The sequence below is a fragment of the Ailuropoda melanoleuca genome, unplaced genomic scaffold (assembly GCF_002007445.2).
Source record: "Ailuropoda melanoleuca isolate Jingjing unplaced genomic scaffold, ASM200744v2 unplaced-scaffold1052, whole genome shotgun sequence".
NCBI classification, from domain to species: domain Eukaryota; kingdom Metazoa; phylum Chordata; class Mammalia; order Carnivora; family Ursidae; genus Ailuropoda; species Ailuropoda melanoleuca.
The window spans coordinates 14,937-22,230 of record NW_023178860.1 but is presented as its reverse complement, the minus strand read 5'-3'; the positions used below and the strand labels follow the sequence as shown (position 1 = coordinate 22,230).

The following is a 7,294-nucleotide window of genomic DNA, read 5'->3' as shown; positions in this document are numbered from 1 at the left end:
TGCTCCTGTTCAAAGCAAGGGCCACTCACTCCACAGGGCCTGCTGCCTCCTGACGTCTGGCCCTCAGCACACGCAGTCACACTTCAGTGGACTGGGGCTCTGCGAGGTCACTNACACACACACACACACACACACCCCTTTTAAAAGGAAAAGGGGAAAAAAGCAAAGAGCGTTCTATAGTGCACATCGTACCAAGTAGGTTAAGGGTACTTGCCGATTTGAAGTGGGTCCTCCGAATGTAATTCTATAATGGGTTGTGATAAGAAAGGCTTGACTCTGTGGGAAGATGGGAAAGAGAGAAATGAGTCAAGGAGCTCAGTTTCAGCAGAACTGCAAACACCCACTCCAGGAACGGCAAATACATCCTGCTCCTGTTCAAAGCAAGGGCCACTCACTCCACAGGGCCTGCTGCCTCCTGACGTCTGGCCCTCAGCACACGCAGTCACACTTCAGTGGACTGGGGCTCTGCGAGGTCACTAAGCAGGACACTCAGAATCAGATGCCCACTCACAATCTCATCATGAAATACTGAACACTCAGAAATCGCTCAGGATAGCTCAGCAAGGATTTTCCCGATGTTCCAGGTTTTCCAAGTCGTCTCCAGTTTCCTGCCTCTTCTCAAACAAAATCTTTAACGCGGTGCTCATTGCTCACAGTTCACTGAAAAAAGGACTCCTATTCAGACTTGAAGTCAACAACGTCGATGGGATGACTCCCTCCTCCAGGATATGCAACAAATCAGACCTCGGAGAGCCGAATCCTCTACCACAACAACCATACACAAAGGCCAATGCATTTTTCAGCCCAGAAGCCACCTCTGGGCTTGAGTGAGAGCCCGCTTCCTCTTAGTTCACTCGGGGTCCCAACAGGCTAGGTCGTCATCTGCAGAGGCCCAGCCTCAGATGCCAGACGGCAACCAAACAGCATATTTACTGTAACAGAATCTTGTATTTGGAAAGGGTGAAAACCTTGTTTTCATATGATAAACTAGATCAACCTCATACTTGAAAAATATTTCCAGATGATGAGAATTAGACATCCTTGAAGGACAAGCTGAAACTTTTATGCTCACCAAAATTTTTTTTTTTAAATGCAAGACCATATTTTATTGAAATCACTCATTTAAAAAGAGGGAAGGGAGTTCCCTTCCAAACCCTTGGGCTTGAGGCAAGGGCTTAAATCTCAGCTCCGCCCCTTCCTTCACAGGTGCCGTGATGGAAATTCGCTTCACTGCTTTGAGCCTCGGTTTCCCCACCAGAATTCACGAGGCTGCTCTGAGCACTGAATGAGGTGGTCCAAGTGAAACATTTCACACGGTGCTACAAAAGTCCCAGCAGAGATTCACAAACTCGTCCTCTACAGCTCTGCAAACTCCTTAAAACCTGGCCTCAGGGTGGCCCCTGGAATATCTCACAGACAGTAAATGACTAAGTTCAGCCTCCCATTCATTCGCTCAAACAATATTGAGGACGCCTCTGCTCTGGGCTGGGCACCTCTCTATGCCCTGGAGATAACGAAGTAGACAAAATACACAGAACAATTCAGATCATGAAACTACTGTAGGTCATTTCTTTTCAAGGTTCAGAGAAATGACATTCATGGACAGAACAGTCACAAGGGAGAGTGTATTGCATGTGGAAGACTGCTCGACAGGTTGGAATGAGGTCCCAGGGCCAGCAAGAAAGCGGGGAGGGGGTCCAAGGGGAAGGTCCCCTAAAATGAGGTCTCTGGCATGCATCCGGCCCCCTCCTGACCGCTGCCTCTGACTCTGCCCGGCTCTGTCCTCTGGTCCAAGCCACACTTACNAAGCCACCTCTGGGCTTGAGTGAGAGCCCGCTTCCTCTTAGTTCACTCGGGGTCCCAACAGGCTAGGTCGTCATCTGCAGAGGCCCAGCCTCAGATGCCAGACGGCAACCAAACAGCATATTTACTGTAACAGAATCTTGTATTTGGAAAGGGTGAAAACCTTGTTTTCATATGATAAACTAGATCAACCTCATACTTGAAAAATATTTCCAGATGATGAGAATTAGACATCCTTGAAGGACAAGCTGAAACTTTTATGCTCACCAAAATTTTTTTTTTTAAATGCAAGACCATATTTTATTGAAATCACTCATTTAAAAAGAGGGAAGGGAGTTCCCTTCCAAACCCTTGGGCTTGAGGCAAGGGCTTAAATCTCAGCTCCGCCCCTTCCTTCACAGGTGCCGTGATGGAAATTCGCTTCACTGCTTTGAGCCTCGGTTTCCCCACCAGAATTCACGAGGCTGCTCTGAGCACTGAATGAGGTGGTCCAAGTGAAACATTTCACACGGTGCTACAAAAGTCCCAGCAGAGATTCACAAACTCGTCCTCTACAGCTCTGCAAACTCCTTAAAACCTGGCCTCAGGGTGGCCCCTGGAATATCTCACAGACAGTAAATGACTAAGTTCAGCCTCCCATTCATTCGCTCAAACAATATTGAGGACGCCTCTGCTCTGGGCTGGGCACCTCTCTATGCCCTGGAGATAACGAAGTAGACAAAATACACAGAACAATTCAGATCATGAAACTACTGTAGGTCATTTCTTTTCAAGGTTCAGAGAAATGACATTCATGGACAGAACAGTCACAAGGGAGAGTGTATTGCATGTGGAAGACTGCTCGACAGGTTGGAATGAGGTCCCAGGGCCAGCAAGAAAGCGGGGAGGGGGTCCAAGGGGAAGGTCCCCTAAAATGAGGTCTCTGGCATGCATCCGGCCCCCTCCTGACCGCTGCCTCTGACTCTGCCCGGCTCTGTCCTCTGGTCCAAGCCACACTTACNTCTGCCCGGCTCTGTCCTCTGGTCCAAGCCACACTTACTTGATGCCGTGTAGCTTTCTCATGACAATTACTGCAAAGTCGACCTCAAAATATTTTCATGGGAGATCTTCATCCTGAGGAAAAATACACAGCAAGTTTGCTAATTCTGTATTCCCGCATACATTTACTGACCATCTTCATGTCCCGAGTACTAAGCCCGAAACAGCAATGGGCTATTTCAGGGATTTAAATCAGGAACGATATGGTCAGAAAGGTACTTTTCAGGTGACTCTGTGTGGAGAATGGATAGAGGACAAATGTTAGGAGATTCTCAGAGCCGTCCAGGAAGAAGGTCCAGGGAAGAAGTCACAGGGAGCCTGAACTGGGGGAGCAGCCACTGGGATAGAGGTGGGGAGGCACTGAGAGGCGCTGGGGAAGTAGGACCTAACAGATTTTCCAAAAAGCAGGCTGAGACAGATTAGAGAGGGTCAGGAAACAATTGTGTGTTTGGGAGGGAGGGGTTCGGGCCAGCATGTGCGGGATCAAATAGGACACAACAGCAAATATCCCAAAGCATCCCCGTCACTGAGGGCAAGCACTGTCTTGTGGTACATTTACGGTTTTCTGTGAGAGGCACATACGGTGGGTGGGAAAGGGCAGGCGTCTGCAGCCAGGGAATGGGGGTCAGATCCCACTCCACCACATGTCTGCTGTGAGGCACTGCAAGTCACTAAACTCCCTGGGCCAAGCTTTCCTCGTCTGCACAGTAGAGAAATTGACCACACCTCACGGGATTGTGAGGACTCATGAGGAAATAAATACACAAGCCACACGCACAGCAGGACCAGCCCTACTAAGTGCCATGGGTGTGCCTTTGATTTACTGACACGGGTACACAGATGTGGGGCCTGGCCTGGCCTGTACATTTATTTTTAATGTGGGCTGCAGTAATGAAAGTGTGAAAGACACACACACACACAAACATACACACTGAGTTAGACAAAGACACTCATATACACAGAGACACAAAGACCCACACACAGAGGCACACAGACAGAAGAGACACAGACACAGAGAAAGAAACAAAGATACAAAATACAGACATGTAGACATACAGACCCCTACACACAGACACACACAGAGGCATAGACACAAAGACACAAACACAGAGACACAGACACACACACACGCAGAGACTCACAGAGACCGACACACACAGAGACATAGACAGACACACTCACGGCCCTGCTCCACCATCTGCCTCCCCAGCCTGGTCACCCCCTGGGCTCCTAGCACATTCTCTCCATCTCTGTCATGTCCAATCACTCACTCAGCTCTGATGAGGATTCTTGAACGCATTTTCTCCTCAGCTCCCCAACTGCAAGGACACCCCTTTCTGGCCTCTTTCAACCGCACGCTGTGTGTCGCCTGTAGCAGCTCCTCACGCCCCTGAGGTGTGGCAAGAAATGAGGCGCTCCACAACCTGCTGACTGTTCGGCATCCCCCCCACCATGTATGCTTTTAACACCCTCGTGTTCACCTTACTTCTATTCCAGAAATACAGAACCAGTTGGTCAAAGGGGAAAGACAAAGAGAAACACAGATGCCGGTGTCCAGAATCCGGTGGTGGTGGTGGTCGCCGGTGCAGGCTGGGCCAAAGGAAAAGCAGGGGTCAGGATGACACCCCTGTTTCTGATGTGAGCAACTGAGCAGGGAAGAGCACCGTGTATGTAGACGGTAGTATGTAGTATGTATATTAACCCACCTATATAGACAGTCAGGAGCGATGGGAAGCAGGGATGGGGAGTTGCTGACCCCAGGGTCGGCATGATGGGGGCAGAAATCACGAGCAAGCATTTTGTAGTAGGAGGTGACCCCTAAGGGTAAGTGTCAGAACTATAGGTCCAGCTACCCCTCCACCCTTGTGGAAAATCTCAGAGGGTCTGGTTTGGGGGAGAGGGAGGGAGACAGAGGGACACAGGAGGACAGAGTAAAGGACTGCTTCGTAACGTGTCAGAAGAGATAGGCTCACCCATCTCAACCGTTCACTCTCAGAGCTGCCACACATGCCTGCCCGTCTGCAGAGTGTGGCGATGGACGAGCTAGCTGAGGCTACTAGGAGGAAAGGTTTAGGGCAGACTAGGACGTAACTTCTGTTAGGAAACTCCACAACACGCTTCCAGAACGTTACTCATATGATAGGAAAGGTTAAGGAGAGTCAAAATTCCCAAAGACAATGAAAACAATTAAAAGCAGATGAAGGACAGCATGCTGTCCTTCTTACTTCTTACTTTGGTATAAAGAGCTTCCCCTTGGGGCGCCTGGGTGGCTCAGTCGGGTGAGTGGCTGACTATGATTTTGGTTCAGGTCAGGATCTCAGGGTCCTGGGATCGAGCACCACTTGGGCTCTGTGCTCAGCGGGGAGTCCACTTAAGATTCTCCCTCTGCCTCTGCCCCTCTCACCACTCTCTCTCTCTCTCTCAAATAAATAAATACATCTTAAAAAAAAAAAAAAAAAGAGCTCTCCATGCATCAGCTCCTTGACCTTGGAATAATTCTGAAGAAGGGGTCACTGTGGAGGGAAAGCTACCTAAAGGCACACCTCGAGCCTCTAAGGAACAGGCAGCTTCTTTCTGGGCTTTGCAAAAGGAGCAAAATGGCTGCAGCAGGTGACACTTCCACTTTGGACTCTGGGATTCCCTGAGCCCGTCTGACTCATCACTCAACGAGAGCTGGAGAGTCACAGGAGGTGTGGAAGACACCCAAGCTGGGACCAGCTCCCGGACAGCAGCCGGAGACCGCCGTGAGGAAGCACAGCCCTTGGACTGGAAGGGCATCCTGCAGGGCCAACCGCAGCACAGGCTGCCGAGGTGAGACCCACCCTCTGCGTCCTTGATCCTCGGGTTGTGTGGAAATAGAAGTTGGGAGACACTGAGGAGCTGCAGTGCCTTAAAGGGGTTAAATCCCAAAGGGTTCACTCCCCCTTTATTCTGTTTTTGTGACGGTACTGGCTTTCCTGGGCCCTAGTGGTGCCCGCTGCCCGAAGTGGGGAGCCTTCAACTGCCACAAAGTCTTGGGCCCCTGAGATCATACAGAACGAGCTACCATGATGGTGGCAGCAAAAAGCCTGTGACACACTGCCTCTGCTGGTGCAGCTGGGGGAACATCCCTGGGGGAAGGTGCATGAGACAACGAGACTGGCAGCCAAGATTTTCCCTGCCCTGTTCTAGAAGCACATATTTCTCAATACAGGGATTAACAAATTTACTGTAAATGGCCAGAAAGTATTTTAGTCTTTGCAGGCCAGACGGCCTCTCCTGTAACTACTCAACTCTGCTGTCATGCTGGTAAAGCAGCCATAGAGAAGATGCAACTAAATGTGAGTGGCTGTGTTGTAATAAAACTTTATTTACAACGATAGCTGGGTGGGCTAAATTTGGCCCGAGAGGCCCAGGCTCCAAGAAGCAAAGAAGCATTGTCTATTTTTATTATTTAAGAAACTTAAATTTTTTTAAAAAACNCGTTGTTTATTTTTATGATTTAAAGAAACTTTTATTCTTTAAAACACCTTTGGACCAATATAATTATCAAACAAAACAAAACACCTCCACAATATCTTACCGACCCTGGGCTCTTCGCCTTCCTCACTCCTGAGAGAGAACCTTTTTCTTGGAAGGGGTACCTAAGTCTCAATGTACCTTGTTCCCAGGAACAAAAATGTCAGATTTATTCATTATTAACCCACCTACATGACAGCGGGGAGAATCCAAACGTCGGGACCAAGTCGAAATGGTGTCGGGCTGAGAGGAGGCATTTCTCCAGTGGCTTCTGCTCACACTGCACACGTTCTGCCACTGCCTTCTGCTCCCGTTCCTTCCACCACACCATGGTCACTGAGGTACAGATGCACCACAGCCCGACAGACCNGCCCGACAGACTGCAGAGACCCCCCTGAACAAGCACAAGGCTCTGTGTAGAGAACAGGGAAGGAACCTGGATTTGGAGGAGCTGCAGCCCATTTGTCCCAGTTCTGCCACTAACCGGACCCGTCTCCTTTCCTGTCAGTGAGCGTAGTTACACCTGTTCTTGCTCCCTAACAGAGCAGGTGAGGGACCAAATCCGGGAATAGCTGCTAAAGGCCTTTATGTCATCGCACCATCACCCAGCCGTGCGCATGTCCAGCCTGTACCGAAGACACTAGCAGGATGACAGGAAAATCTTCATTATCGCCAATATGGAACATGTAGGGGTTCTGGGTCTCACAATTCCACGGGCAGGGTTCTTCCACACGTGCAGAGGAAATGTCTACTAGGATTTTTATCCTAAGCCCTGTTTGTAACAGCAAAGGATGAGATGCAAGGCACCCATCCTTCACCAGGGCCCTGGGGACACTAAGTATGTGGCTGAAGGGGCAGCAGGCGCAAGCAGCTGGGGACGGGGGCGCGAGACAGACAGTCACTGCATTGCCTCTGAATATATTTTAACATTTCTGAACCAGGCGGGCACCTTCAC

General features: G+C 49.7%; 1 long non-coding RNA gene across 1 annotated transcript; it reads right to left on the bottom strand.

The window, feature by feature from the left end:
- Positions 1–119: 119 nt before the first annotated feature.
- LOC105235175 lies at positions 120–6,702 on the bottom strand. The gene is made up of 3 exons (XR_004622632.1): positions 6,528–6,702; positions 2,843–2,916; positions 120–276 (listed from the first exon to the last, which is right to left on the bottom strand). It is a non-coding gene; the product is annotated as an uncharacterized LOC105235175 (long non-coding RNA).
- Positions 6,703–7,294: the final 592 nt, after the last annotated feature.